The sequence below is a fragment of the Somniosus microcephalus genome, chromosome 4 (assembly GCF_052327205.1).
Source record: "Somniosus microcephalus isolate GS21.2 chromosome 4, FLI_Smic_1.0, whole genome shotgun sequence".
NCBI classification, from domain to species: Eukaryota; Metazoa; Chordata; class Chondrichthyes; order Squaliformes; family Somniosidae; genus Somniosus; species Somniosus microcephalus.
Genome location: NC_140990.1, coordinates 201,195,292 through 201,211,025, shown reverse-complemented (window position 1 = coordinate 201,211,025; position 15,734 = coordinate 201,195,292). Strand labels below are relative to the sequence as shown.

The 15,734-nt window shown below is 46.0% G+C and overlaps 1 protein-coding gene across 1 annotated transcript in view; it reads left to right on the top strand.

Moving 5' to 3' along the window:
- The window catches only part of unc80 (unc-80 homolog (C. elegans)), a 378,796-nt gene that overhangs the window by 187,041 nt on the left and 176,021 nt on the right, over positions 1 to 15,734 (top strand). The gene's annotated exons all lie outside the window — the stretch shown is intronic.

The window sequence follows — 15,734 nt, the reverse complement described above, 5'->3', positions numbered from 1 at the left end:
TAAGATGAAGAGATCATGGCATTTCTCAGAGAAGCGAGCAACTCATTCCAAGTGCCAGCTTGGCTCAGTGATAGCACTTCCACCTCTTAGTGAGAAAGTTGTGAGTTCAAGCCCCACACAAGAAGTTGGTAAAATTTATAGATGATGCCAAACTAGGAGGAGCAGTGGAATCAAAGGATTTAGCCCAGGATTTACAGAATAAACTAACTAAGTATGTGAGTGGGCCGAACAATGGTAGATAAAATTAATACAGACAAATGTAAAGAGCGGCACATAGGAAGTGAAAACAGGCAACTTTCATACTCCGTGAAGTGTGTTGAAATAGCTAAGGATGAAGTTGACAGAGACCTAGGACTCTTAGTAGATTTAACACTCAACATGTCCAACCAATGCAGAGCTGCAATCAAGAGAGTCAATAAGATGTTGAACTTGTGTCAGCCATGGTTCAATTGGTAGCACTCTCGCTTCTTGAGTCAAAAGGTTGTGGATTCAAGTCCCACTCCAGAGACTTGAGCACAAAAAAAATCTAGGCTGACATTCCAGTGCAGTACTGAGGGAGTGCTGCACTGTCAGAGGTACCATCTTTCGGATGAGACGTTAAACTGAGGCCCTGTCTGCTCTCTCAGGTGGACATAAAAGATCCCATGGCACTGTTTCAGTGTCCTGGCCAACATTTATCCCTCAATCAACATAACAAAAACAGATTATCTGGTCATTATAACATTGCTGTTTGTGGGAGCTTGGTGTGCGCAGTTGGCTGCCGTGTTTCATACAGTACAACAGTGGCTACACTTCAAAAGTACTTCATTGGCTGTAAAGTCCTTTTGGGACGTCCTGAGGTCGTGAAAGACACTATAGAAATGCAAGCCTTTTTTTTTTTAACTACATAGCCTAAAAACAGTAGAATACAAGTTAGAGGAAGTCATGATCAAACTAGAAGGACTGGAGAGAATTGGGCTTTTTGTTATTTGTTCCTGGGATCTGAGTGTCGCTGGCAAGGCCAGCATTTATTGCCCATCCCTAATTGCCCTTGAGAAGGTGGTGGTGAGTCGCCTTCTTGAACCACTGCAGTCTGTGTGGAGAAGGCACTCCCATAGTGCTGTTAGGGAGGGAGTTCCAGGATTTTTACCCAGCGACGATGAAGGAATGGCGATATATTTCCAAGTCAGGTTGATGTGTAACTTGGAGGGGAGCTTGCAGGTGATGGTGTTTCCATGCGCCTGCTACCCTTGTCCTTCTAGGTGGTAGAGCTTGTGGGTTTGGGAGGTGCTGTCGAAGAAGCCTTTGCGACTTGCTGCAGTGCATCTTGTAGATGGTACACACTGCAGCCACAGTGCGCCCGTCGTGGAGGGAGTGAATGTTTAAGGTGGTGGATGGGATGCCAATCAAGTGGTCTGCACTGTCCTGGATGGTGTCGAGCTTCTTGAGTGTTGTTTGAGTTAAACTCATCCAGGCAAGTGAAGAGTATTCTATCACACTCCTGACTTCTGCCTTGTAGATGGTGGAAAGGCTTTGGGTAGTCAGGAGACATGACACTCGACGCAGAATACCCAACCTCTGACCTGCTCTTGTGGCCACGGTATTTATGTGGCTGGTCCAGTTAAGTTATTGGTCAATGGTGACCCCCAGGATGTTGCTGGTGTGGGGAATTCGGCGATGGTAATGCCGTTGAATGTCAAGTGGCGGTAGTTAGACTCTCGCTTGTTGGAGATAGTCATTGCCTGGCACTTTTGTGGCGTGAATGTTACTTGCCACTTATCAGCCCAAGCCTGAATTCCATCCAGGTCTTGCTGCATGCGGGCATGGACTGCTTCATTATCTGAGGAGTTGCAAATGGAGCTGAGTACCGTGCAATCATCAGTGAACATCCCCAAATATGACCTTATGATGGAGGGAAGGTCATTGATGAAGCAGCTGAAGATGGTTGTGCCTAGGACGCGGTTCTGAGGAACTCCTGCAGTGATGTCCTGGGGCTGAGATGATTGACCTCCGGCAACCACAACCATCTTCCTTTTGAGCCTGGACAAATGCATCTGATCTTTTAGAGATATAATAGATAGCAAATGGTATGGAAAAATAATTATCCAGATAACTATGTTAAATTAAACTGTTGCAGTAGGACAGGAAGCACAAGTTCAAAGTAGTAAAAGGTAATTTTAGGACTGATATCAGGAAGTTCTCCACATAGAGAGTGATCAACACTTGAAATGGACTTTTGGATAGAGTGGTGGAGGTGAAAACCCTGGGATCATTTAAATAACAATTAGATGCAGCAATGAAGAGAATGTAGGGTCATTCTGGATGGATGAATTAAGGTGCGTTGAATGGCCTTCCTCATCTGTAAGTATCTTGTGATCTTGAGCACATAATCTAGGCTGACAGTTTAGCGCAGGATTGAAAGAGTGCTGCATTGTTGGAAGTGCTGTCTTTCAAATAAGATGTTAAACCAAGGCTTCCTCTGCCTGTTTAGGTGGATGTAAACAATTCAGTGGCACTTAATCGAAGAAGAACAGGGAATTCTTCAGGTGTCCTGGCCAACATTCATCCCTCAGCCAACATGACTAAAACAGATTAACTAGTCATTCTGTTTCTCTAGAAAGGAGAAGACGGAGTAGTGGCCTAATAGAGGTCTTTAAAATTAGGAAGGGGATTGATAGGATAGATGTAGAGAAGATGTTTCCACTTGTGAGGGAGTCCAAAACTAGGAGTCATAAATATAAGATAGCCACTAATAAAGACAATAAGGAATTCAGGGGAAACTTCTTTACCCATAGAGTGGTTAGAATGTGGAACTTGCTATCACATGGAGAAGTTGTGGTGAATAGCATAGATGCATTTAAGGAGAACTAGATAAGTACATGAGGGATAAAGGAATAGAAGGATATGCTGATAGGGTTAGATGAAGTAGGGTAGGATGAGGCTCGTATGGAGCATAAACGCCAGCCTAGACCAGTTGGGCCGAATGGTCCGTTTCTGCGCTGTAAATTTTATGTAATTCATCTCATTGTTGTTTTCCATACTTCAAAAGTAATTAATTGGCTGTGAAATGCTTAGGGATGCAAATTCTGTCTTTCACTTGCTTATGGTGTGCTGCTGGTTTCAAGTTAGTTGCACATTGAGAGTAGAATCCTTTCCTGTTAATGCAGGTATAGTCATATGGCCACAGGTACTTGTGGCTCAGTGGGTGCAATAAAGTAACCTTGGACTGTGGGGAATGCTACTACTACTATTAAATTGGAGCAGCCTGTCATGTTGCTGCTGGTTGCCTATGTGGAAGCAGATGAAAGTGCTAGCAAACATAGCATCTGTATCTTGCTTTATGAACTTATGTAAAATCTTACTGATGTCTCCAGTGGCAACTTGGAGTGACCTCATAGCATAGAAATTAAAGGCGTCTTGTGACCTTAACAGCCATCAGCACAGTGATACTTCTCGTGGGTTTGAGGTCCTGGTCTTCAAACTAAGCTAAGCTCATGGTCTACAGGGCAGCAGTGATACCCGCCCTGCTGTATGCCTCAGAGACATGGACCATATACAGCAGGCACCTCAAAGCACTGGAGAGGTACCACCAACGCTGCCTCCGCAAGATCCTGCAAATCCATTGGCAGGATAGGCGCACCAACGTCAGTGTTCTTGCTCAGGCCAACATTCCCAGCATCGAAGATTTGACCACGCTCAATCAGCTCCGATGGACGGGTCACATTGTCCGAATGCCCGATACGAGACTCCCAAAACAAGCGCTCTATTCGGAGCTCCAGCACGGCAAGGGAGCCCCAAGTGGGCAGAGGAAACGCTTCGAGGACACCCTCAAAGCCTCCTTGAAAAAGTGTAACATCCCCACCGACACCTGGGAATCCCTGGCCCAACACCGCACAAAGTGGAGGAGAAGCATCCGGGAAGGCGCCGAACACCTCGAGTCTCTTCGCCGGGAGCAAGCGGAAGCCAAGCACAGGCAGCGCAAGGAGCGCACGTCAACCCTGTAAGGAATTAGCACACGCTAGCGGGGTTGGGGTTATTTGTCTCTGGTCAGTCAGAAGCCTCTGAGCTGCTCCAGGGACCCCCTTGCGGTTTCGAAGCGCTCCCCTATTCCTCCTGGTTCTGACCGCTGGACTTATTCGGTAGCGATGTAGACAGAAAAACGTGACTCGTGGTTTGGGTGCAAAACAGACCAGTTTTTATTGAAAACAAAAGAAAGAAACAACTTAAAATAATCGATATAGCTCTTGTGCCTGGTACAGCACTTCTGCTTAACGCAGTACCCTCAGTGTCCACTAGAGCGCCCCCTGCTCAGTGCAACACTCCTTTAAATACAATACTTTAATATCAAAACACAGCGTTCACCACAGCACTTCTGCTTGGTGCAACACTCCCTTTTAATACAGTTTTAAATACAGTACTTTAAAACAGCTACTCCCTTTTAATACAGTTTTAAATACAGAACTCGGTGTCCAACTGAAGCACTTCCTCTGCTCAGTGCAACACCGTCTTACTTAAATAGGGGAGGAGAAACGGACACAACGAGGGAAAATCGACTAAAATCACAGTTCTAAAGAAATTCCCACTTTACTCCCACCCCTATACCTATCCTAAGTTGCCTTGTGGAAGGCCAGAAAAATATATGCTCACCACTGGAAATGCCTGCTCCATGCCCGGCGACCTTAGATCTTCACTGCCCCGAAGTAAAAACACCCCAGTGTTTTAAAAGTAAACTGCTGGTGTTTCACTCCTTCAGGCAGGCTCCCACGCTGTAGAGGGACACTGAGGCGAGGCCAGAGAGAGAGAAAGAGCTTCTGGGAAGCTATCTTTTATACCCCCATTTGGGGCCTGCCCAGATCTGGATGTTTCTGGGCTAAAACAAAAGGGATCCAACTGCCCCATTGTCCAGTAATGGGTTTGGATGAATCACCCATACATTTTAAACTGTTCCTTTTCTCAGTTTAAATGTCTCTTCAAATTGTCTGTGCTGTGCTTTGAATGAAGCTGCAGTTTAAATGTGTCTTCATTGTGTGTGATGGGCTATTGAGCCATTTCCATTCATCCTGATGGGTTTTGAATGGAGCTATATTACTATGTAAACAGCTGGGGAGGCTATAGTAAACAGAGGCCATTGTTCAATTGTTCTTGTGGTCAGGCTGAAACCGCAGTCAAGTGGTTGATCCTTTGTGCAAACATCTTGTAGCAGTTTCTGTAAACATATCGATTATCTGCTGCAGGGGGGTGGGAACTCCCTTTTGATTGGCAGCTCCATTGAACCTTTCTTCCACAGACACAGAAAGCTGTTTTCCAAGTCCTTTGTCTTCGGCCATGCGGTCTGACGGCCATTTTTGATCCCTGGATTTTTTTTTAAAGGTATATCACCCAGGGATTCTTTACTCAAAAACATTTAATCTTCAGAGCTGTAAATTATTGCGAATTCTTACAACCCAAGCACCCCACCCACCCGCCCCTTCAACCACCATCTGCCCCACCTGTGACAGAGACTGTAGGTCCCGCATTGGACTCCTCAGTCACCTGCGAACTCATTTTTAATGTGGAAGCAAGTCATCCTTGGTTCCGAGGGACTGCCTTAGAAGAGAAGAGACTTCTCGTGGGCTGTAGGTCTACTTGCAGTATGCAGCATAACTTTTTTTTTGTCTTATGTAACTTAATAGCTTATTAAGTAGAGGCATGGCAGGGCACCTCGGTTCCATGGAATGCACATCTTGTGCCATGTGGGGACTCCAGGACGCTTCCCATATCCTAGACAACCACATTTGCAGGAAGTATCATCAGCTGGAGGAGCTCAAGTTCCAGATTTCGGAGCTAGAGCAGCAGCTGGCATCAATGCGGTGCATCAGTGAGGCTGAGAGTTACGTGGATAGCACGTTTCAGGAGGTGGTCACCCCGCAGTGCAGGCAGACCATCAGACAGACAAGGAGGCCCAGGCAGTTAGTGCAGGAGCATCTCGCTCTCCAACCAGTATTCTGAATACGGGTGAAGGCAATGGTTCCTCTGGGGAGTGCAGCCAGAGCCAAGTCCATGGCTGTACGGGGGGGGAGGAGGAAGATCAGGAAAGCAATAGTGATAGGAGATTCGATAGAGGAACAGACGGGCACTTCTATGGCCGCGTACGTGATTCGAGGATGGTATGTTGCCTCCCTGGTGCCAGGGTCAAGGATGTCACTGAGCGGCTGCAGAACATTCTGAGGGGGAGGTTGAACAGCCAGAGGTCGTTGTCCATATCAGTATCAACAACATAGGTAGAAAGAGGGATGTGGTCCTGCAGGCAGATTTTAGGGAGCTAGGAAAGAGATTAAAAAGCAGGACCTCAAAGTAGTAATCTCCAGATTACTCCCGGTGCCACGAGCTAGAGTATATAGAAATAAGAGGATAGAGCAGATGAATGCGTGGCTGAAGAGATGGTGCAGGAGGGAGGGCTTTAGATTCCTGGGACATTAGTACCTGTACAGGCCAGACAGGTTGCACCTCAACAGAGCTGGGACCCATGTCCTCGCGGGGGTGTTTACTAGTACTGTTGGGGAGGGTTTAAACTAATTTGGCAGGGGGTTGGGTACCAGGATGTAGCATTAGAAAGGAGAAACAAGGTGCGCAAACGATTGGGAGCGACAGATAGCACTAGAATAAGAAATAGTATAGGGTCAGACTAAGAGAGAATACAAGAAGGTCTAAGACAGGTTTACAGTGCATGTGTGTAAATGCACGAAGTGCGGTAAATAAGGTTGGTGAGCTACAGGTGCAAATAGCCGCATGGGAATATGATGTTGTGGCGATAACGGAGACCTAGCTCAAAAAAGGGCAGGATTGGGTACTAAATATTCCTGGATATAAGGTGTTCAGGAAAGATAGGGAAAAAAAGAAAGGAGGTTGGGTTGCAGCATTGATTACGGAGAATATTACGGTGCTGGAGAGAGAGGATGTTCTGGAGGGGTCAAGGACCGAATCTATTTGGTTAAAGTTGAGAAACAATAGATGTGCCATTACACTACTAGGTGTACTCTACAGGCTGCCAACTAGTGGGAAGGATATAGAGGAGCAAATTTGCAGGGAAATTGCAGAGAGGTGCAAGAACTAGTGTAGTGATAATGGAGGACTTCAACTATCCTAATATAGACTGGGATAGTAATACAGTAGTGTAATCATAATCATAATCAACTTTATTGTCATTGTTAGTGCACAAGTGCAGTACAACGAAATGTAGGCTTGCGGCTCCCGAGAGTGTACATTTAGATTAAGACATTTAAACATTCAACATTCATTTGGCTTGTAATACATTAACATAAACATAATAAAGTGCATTGGTAGATGTGCAGGCTTTAGAGTTTATTTGTGGAGTTCAGTAGGATGACAGCCTTGGGAAAGAAGCTGTTCCTAAATCTGGTCGTTCGGGTGCGAATGCATCTGTAGTGTCTCCCAGATGGCAGGAGGGCGAACAGACTGTGGCTGGGGTGGGTAGGGTCTTTGATGATGGTCCGTGACCTCCGTAAACAGCGTTTCTGGTATATGTGCTCTATGGTCGGTAGCCGGGTAGCCGGCAGAGAGAGGGAAGAATTTCTGAAGTGTGTTCAGGAGAACTTTCTTGATCAGTACGTTTCAAGCCCAACGAGGAAGGAAGCATTGCTGGCTCTGGTTCTGGGGAATGAGGTGGGTCAAGTAGAGCAAGTGTCTGTAGGGGAACATTTAGGGAACAGTGATCACAGTATCATAAGGTTTAGACTAGCTATGTAAATCGACGGGGAGCAATCTAGAGTAAAAATACTTAATTGGAAGAAAGCAAATTTCAGTGGGTTGAGAATGGATCTGGCCCAGGTAAATTGGAATCAAAGATTGGCAGGCAAAACTGTAATCGAACAATGGGCTGTCTTTAAAGAGGAGATGGCTTGGGTAGTCGAGGTACATTCCCACGAGGGGGAAAGGTAGGGCAACCAAAGTCAGAGCTCCCTGGATGACGAAAGAGATAGAGAGTAAGATGAAGCAGAAAAAGGGGGCGTCTGACAGATGTCAGGTTGAGAATACAAGTGAGAATCAGGCTGAATATAGAAAGTTCAGAGGGGAAGTGAAAAAGGAAATAAGATGGGCAAAGAGAGGGCATGAGAATAGATTGGCAGCTAACGTAAAAGGGAATCCAAAAGTCTTCTATAGGCACATAAATGGCAAACGGGTAGTATCAGGAGGGGTGGAGCCGATTACTGACCAAAATGGAGACCTACGCAAGGAGGCAGAGGGCATGGCTGAGGGACTAAATGAGTACTTTGCATCTGTCTTTACCAAGGAAGAAGATGCTGCCAAAGTCATAGTGAAAGAGGAGGTAGCTGAGATACTGGATGGGATAAAAGCTGATATGGAGGAGGTACTAGAAAGGCTGTCTGTACTTAAAGTAGATAAATCACCAGGACCGGATGGGATGCATCCAAGGATGCTGAGGGAAGTAAAGGTGAAAATTGCGGAGGTACTGGCCATAATCTTCCAATCCACCTTGGATACAGGGCTGGTGCCAGAGGACTGGAGAATTGCAAATGTTACACCCTTATTCTAAAAAGGGTGTAAGGATAAACCCAGCAACTACAGGCCAGTCAGTTTAACCTCGGTAGTGGGGAAGCTTTTAGAAATGATAATCTGGAAAAAAAATAGCAGTCACTTGGACAAGTATGGATTAATTAAGGAAAGCCAGCACAGATTTGTTAAAGACAAATCATGTTTACTAACTTGATTGAGTTTTTTGATGAGGTAACAGAGAGGGTTGATGAGGGCAATGCGGTCGATGTAGTGTACATGGACTTCCAAAAGGCGTTTGAGAAAGTGCCACATAATAGGCTTGCCAGCAAAGTTGAAGCCCATGGAATAAAAGGGACAGTGGCAGCATGGACACGAAATTGGCTAAGTGACAGGAAACAGAGAGTAGTGGTGAACGGTTGTTTTTCAAACTGGAGGAAGGTATACAGTGGTGTTCCAATGGGGCCGGTTCTAGGGCCACAGCTTTTCTTGTTATATATTAATGACTTGGACTTGGGTGTACAGGGCACAATTTCAAAATTTTCAGATGACACAAAACTTGGAAGTATAGTGAACAGTGAGGAGGATAGTGATAGACTTCAAGAAGACCTAGACAGGCTGGTGGAATGGGCAGACATGTGGCAGATGAAATTTAATGCAGAAAAGTGTGAAGTGATACATTTTGATAGTAAGAATGAGGAGAAGCAATATAAAGTAAAGGGTACAATTCTAAAGGGGGTGCATGAACAGAGAGACCTGGGGGTATATGTGCACAATTTTTTGAAGGTGGCACGGCAGGTCGAGAAAGCGGTTAAAAAAGCATATGGGAACCTGGGCTTCATAAATAGAGGCATAAAGTAGAAAAGCAAGGAAGTTATGATGAACCTTTATAAAATGCTGGTTCGGCCTCAACTGGAATATTGTGTCCAATTCTGGGCACCGCACTTTAGGAAGGATGTGGAGGCCTTAGAGAGGGTGCAGAAAAGGTTGGTTCCAGGGATGAGGGACTTCAGTTACGTGGATAGACTGGAGAAGCTGGGGTTGTTCTCCTTTGAGCAGAGAAAGTTGAGAGGAGATTTGATAGAGGTGTTCAAAATCATGAGGGTTCTGCACAGAGTAGCTCGAAAGAAACTGTTCCCATTGGCGGAAGGGTCGAAAACCAGAGGACACAGATTTAAGGTGATTGGCAGAGGAACCAAAGGCGACATGAGGAAAAACTTTTTTATGCAGTGAGTGGTTAGGATCTGGAATTCACTGCCTGAAAGGGTGGTAGAGGCAGACTCAAGTGTGGCTTCAAAAGGGAAATGGATAAGTACCTGAAGGATAAAAATTTGCAGGGCTACGGGGAAAGGCTGGGGGAGTGGGACTAGCTGAAGTGCTCTTGCAGAGAGCCGGCACGGTCTCGATGAGCCGAATGGCCTCCTTCTGTGCTGTAACCATTCTATGATTCTAACTGTTACACCTTCCTTTAGAAAATGATGCTTGTGCAGGGACTGCTCCTTCATCTACCACCTCTGCCTGTGTACGTGTGTAGGTACCAATGGGTGGATTCTTTGCACATCTGGTGCCCCCTCACCAGCTTAGCATTGCTCTTCGTCCTCTTCTTCCATTGCCCGTCACCATCTTCTTCCATGAAGGAAATACAGAGATTCCCAATGAGGAAAACATTGTACCCTGTCTAAATGAGGAGGGACGAATGGCAGTCCCTCAGCCCAAATGCATGAATGTTGATGATGGAGAAATTGGCAATAGCAAAACAACATAAAAGCAACAAAATGACTGAGAAATAAGCTTTTAACAGCACCAGTAAAGGTTCAGCTTGGGCTCCTTAAGCTCTCTTGTGCCTTCACCGTGGCACCTCGGTGCTCTGGATTCTCATTTTATATTGATGAGAAAATTAATGCAGGTGGAAATGACGGAAAGTGGGCTCTACGAAGTCACCAGCCAATTACTGCCCCATTTGCATTTGTTTACCAGAAATGACAGTGGAAATTAGGATGGGGCTAAAGTGGGTAGAGATCTGCCTCTATTGAGCCCCGGCCCATTTCCCACTGCCATCCTCCTGATTAGTACTACAAAATTCGGTGAAGGGCAGCTGGAACTTCAAGCTATTGTGTGAAATATTAAATGAGATAAACATAGTGAGAGAGGAAGTATTAAGGAGTTTAGCATCTTTGAAAGTAGATAAATCACCAGGCCTGGATGAAATGTACCCCAGGCTGTTAACAACAACAACAACTTGCAGTTATATAGTGCCTTTAACGTAGTAGAACGTCCCAAGGCGCTTCACAAGAGCATTATCAACAAAAAAACTTTTTGGCACTGAGCCACAGAAGGAAATATCAGGGCTGATGACCAAAAGCTTGGTCAAAGAGGTAGGTTTTAAGGAGCATCTTAAAGGAGGAGAGGTAGACAGGCGGAGAGGTTTAGGTAGGGAATTCCAGAGCTTGGGGCCAAAGCAGCTGAAAGCACGACCGCCAGTGGTAGAGCGATTTAAAATCGGGGATGAGCAAGAGGCCAGAATTTGCAGAGCGCAGAGATCTCGAAGGCTTGTGTGACTGGAGGAGGTTACAGAGATAGGATGGGGCGAATCCATAGAGGGATTTGAGTATTTTAAAATTGAGATGTTCTTGGACCGGGAGTCAGTGTAGGTCAGCAAGCACAGGGGTGATGGGTGATCGAGACTTGGGCGAGATAAGATACAGGCTGCAGAGTTTTGGATGAACACAAGTTTATGGAGGGTGGAAGATGGGAGGCCAGCCAGGAGAACATTGGAATAGTCAAGTCTAGAGGTAGCAAAGGCATGAATGAGGGTTTCAGCAGCAGATGAGCTGAGGCACGGCCGGAATTGGGTGATGTTGTGGCGGTGGAAGTAGGCAGTCTTGGTGATGGAGCAGATATGTGGCCGGAAGCTCATCTCGGGGTCAAACATAACACCAATGTTGCGAACGACCTGGCTCGGCTTCAGACAGTTGCCAGGGAAAAAAGGGATGTAAACGGTGGTCAGGAAATTCATTTTGTGGCAGGGACCAAAGACAGTGGCTTCAGTCTTCCCAATATTTAGTTGGAGGAAATTTCTGCTCATCCAATATTGGATGTCAGACAAATCGGAAACAGTGGAGGGGTCGACAGAGGTGGTGGTGAGATCGAGCCGAGTGTCATCCACGTACATGTAGAACCTGATATAAAAACAGAAAATGCTAGAGATATTCAACAGGTCAGACAGCATCTGTGGAGAAAGAAACAAAGTTAACATTTCAGGTTGATGACCTTTCATCAAAACTGGAAAATGTTAGAGATGTAACAGGTTTTGAGTACAGAGACAGGGAAAGGAGGGAGTGGAGGAAAGAACAAAAGGGAAGGTCTGTGATAGAGTGGAAGGCAGGAGAAATTAAATGACAAAAGAGATGATGGTGCAAGGCAAAAGTGGGTGGTAATGGGACAAGTGACAAAAGATGTGGCTAGAGGAGGTGTATATGGCAATAGCAGCATCATTACCAACAGCTGTTGTCACAAAAAATTGGGGCAGTGGTTATGATTTCAAGTTGTTGAACTCAGTGTTGAGTCCGGAAGGCTGCCGGAAGCTCAGGGTCATGCTTGCAAACCAAACGGGGGTGTTCCACAAAGCGATCACCCAATCTGCGTTTTGTCTCCCTAATGTAGAGCAGGGAATACAGTATATTAAATTAAAAGAAGTACATGTAAATCGTTGTTTCACCTGGAAGGAGTGTTTGGGGCCCAGGATGGTGGGAAGTGAGGAGGTAAAAGGGCAGGTGTTGCATCTCCTGCATTTGCATGGGAAGGTGCAGTGGGAAAGGGAGGGGGTGTTGGGGGTGATAGAGGAGTGGACCAGACTTTCGCAGAGGGAACGGTCCCTTCGGAATGCTAAAAGGGGAGAGGAAGATGTGTTTGCAGGTGGCATCACGCTGGAGGTGGCGGACGACAAGCCGTTGCATGTGGAAATGGTGGGGTGGAAGGTGAGAACAAGGGGAACCCTATTGTGGTTCTGGGAAGGAAGGGAAGGGGTTAGAGCAGAAGTGCGAGAAATGGGACGGGCACGGTTGAGGGCCCTGTCAACCATGGTGGTGAGGAATCCTCTGTTGAAAAAGGAAAACCAATTGGAAGCACTGATATGGAAGGTGGCATCGTCAGAACAGATGAGAGGGAGAAACTGGGAAAATGGAATAGAGTCCTTAAAGGAAGCGGGGTGGGAGGAAGTGTAGACACGGTAGCTGTGAGAGTCAGTGGGCTTATAGTAGATAGTGGTCGATAGCCTATCCCCATAAATTGAGATAGAGAAGTCGAGGAAGGGAAGAGTCAGAGATGAACCATGTGAAGGCGAGGGAAGGGTGGAAATTGGAAGCAAAGTTGCTGAAATTTTCCAGTTTGGGGTGAAAGCAGGAAATGGCACCGATACAGTCATCAATGTACCAAAAAAAGAGGTGGGGGAGGGGACCGGAGTAGGAGTGGAACAAAGAATGTTCCACATATCCCATGAAAAGGTCAGCATAGCTAGGACCCATACATGTTCCCATAGCAACATCTTTTATTTGGATGAAGTGTGTGCTTGCTGACCTACATTGGCTCCCGGTTTAGCAACGCCTCGATTTCAAAATTCTCATCCTTGTTTTCGAATCCCTCCATGACCTCGCCCCTCCCTATCTCTAATCTCTTCCAGCCCCACAACCCCCTGAGATATCTGCGCTCCTCTAATTCTGCCCTCTTGAACAACCCTGATTATAATCGCTCAACCATTGGTGGCCATGCCTTCTGTTGCCTAGGCCCTAAGCTCTGGAATTCCCTGCCTAAACCTCTCCGCCGCTCTACCTTTCTTTCCTCCTTTAAACCGCTCCTTAAAAACTACCTCTTTGACCAAGCTTTTGGTCATCTGCCCTAATTTCTCCTTATATGGCTCGGTATCACATTTTTTGACTTATAATACTTCTGGTGAAGCACCTTGGGACGTTTCACTAGTTTAAAGGCGCTATATAAATACATGTTGTTGTATTTGTTGTTGTCGTGTCAAAGGAGAAGTTGTTCAATGTGAGAACAAGTTCAGCCAGGCGGAGGAAGGTGGTGATGGATGGGGACTGGTTGGGGTTCCTTTCAAGGAAGAAGCAGAGGGCCCTCAGGCCATCCTGGTGGAGTATGGAGGTGTTGAGGGATTGGACGTGCATGGTGAAAAGGAGACAGTTAGGGCCTAGAAACTGTTAAAGTGGTGGAGGGCGTCAGAAGAGTTGCAGATGAGGGAAGAGACTGGACATTGGGAGAAAAAATAGAGTTGAGATAGGAAGAAATCAGTTCTGTGAGGCAAGAACAGGTTGAAACAGTGGGTCTACCAGGGCAGCCCTGTTTGTGGATCTTGGGAAGGAAGTGTGGGATTGGGGGACTATGAGGTTGGAGGCCATGGAGGGAAGATCGCCAGAGGAGATGAGGTCAGTGACAGTCTGAGAAACGATGGCTTAATGTTCGATGGTGGGGTCATGGTCCAGGGCGAAAGTGTCAGAGAGTTGGCATAGATACATAGAAGATAGGAGCAGGAGTAGGCCATTCGGCCCCTCGAGCCTGCTCTGCCATTTAATGAGATCATGGCTGATCATCCAAATTCAGTACCCTGTCACTGCTTTCTCCCCATATCCCTTGATCCCTTTAACCTTAAGAAATATATCTAACTCCTTCTTGAATACATTTAATGAATTGGCCTCAACTGCCTTCTGTGGTAGAGAATTCCACAGGTTTACCACTCTCTGGGTGAAGAAATTCCTCCTCATCTCAGTCCTAAATGGCTTACCCCTTATCCTTAGACTGTGACCCCTGGTTCTGGACTCCCCCGCCATCGGGAACATCCTGCAACTAGTCTGTCTAGTCCTGCTGGAATTTTATAAGTTTCAATGAGATCCCCTCTCATTCTTCTAAACTCTAGTGAATATAAGCCTAATCGACCCAATCTCTCCTCATACGTCATTCCTGCCATCCCAGGTATCAGTCTGGTGAATCTTCGCTGCACTCTCTCCATGGCAAGAACATCCTTCCTCAGATAAGGTGGCCAAAAGTGCACACAATACTCAAGGTGTGGTCTCACCAAGTCCCTGTACAACTGCAGCAAGAGATCCTTGCTCCTGTACTCGAATCCTCTTGCTATGAAGGCCAACATACCATTTGCCTTCTTAACCGCCTGCTGCACCTGCATGCTTACCTTCAGCGACTGGTGCACAAGGACACCCAGGTCTCGTTGCACTTCCCCTTTTCCCAATCTATTGCCGTTCAGATAACAATCTGCCGCCTTGTTTTTGCCACCAAAGTGGATAACCTTGCATTTATCCACATTATACTGCATTTGTCATGCATCTGCCCAATCACCCAACCTGTCCAAATCACACTGGAGTTTCTCTGCATCCTCCTCACAGCACACACGCCCACCCAGCTTTGTGTCGTCTGCAAACTTGGAGATATTACATCTAGTTCCCTTGTCTAGATCATTTATATATATTGTGAATAGCTGGGGTCCTAGCACCGATCCCTGCGGTACCCCACCAGTCACTGCCTGCCACTTGGAAAAGGACCCATTTATTCCAACTCTTAGAGAACTGGTTGGCAGACAGGAATCAATCTAAGACAGTACCTTACCCCCAATCCCATGTGCTTTAACTTTGCACGCTAATCTCTTATGCGGGACCTTATCAAAAGCCTTCTGAAAGTCCAAATACACCACATCCACTGGTTCTCCCTTATCTATTCTACCAGTTACATCCTCAGAAAATTCCAGTAGATTAGTCAAGCATGATTTACCTTTTGTAAATCCATGTTGACTTTGTCCGATTCTGTCACTGTTTTCCACTGCTATTACATTTTTCATAATGGACTCTAGCATTTTCCCCACTACCGATGTCAGACTTACCGGTCTATAATTCTCCATTTTCTCTCTACAACCTTTTTAAATAGTGGGGCTACATTAGCTATCCTCCAATCCATGGGAACTGTTCCAGAGTCTATAGAATTTTGGAAGATGACCAGTAATGCATCTACTATTTCTAGGGCCACTTCCTTAAGTACCCTAGGATGTAGATTATCAGGCCCTGGGGATTTATCGGCCTTCAATCCCGTCAATTTCCCTAACACCATTTCCCTACAAATACTGATTTCATTCAATTCCTCCCTCTCACTAGACCCTATGTTCCCCGACATCTCTGGGAGGTTATTTGTGTCCTCCTTTTGTGAAGACAGAATGAAAGTATGTATTTAAT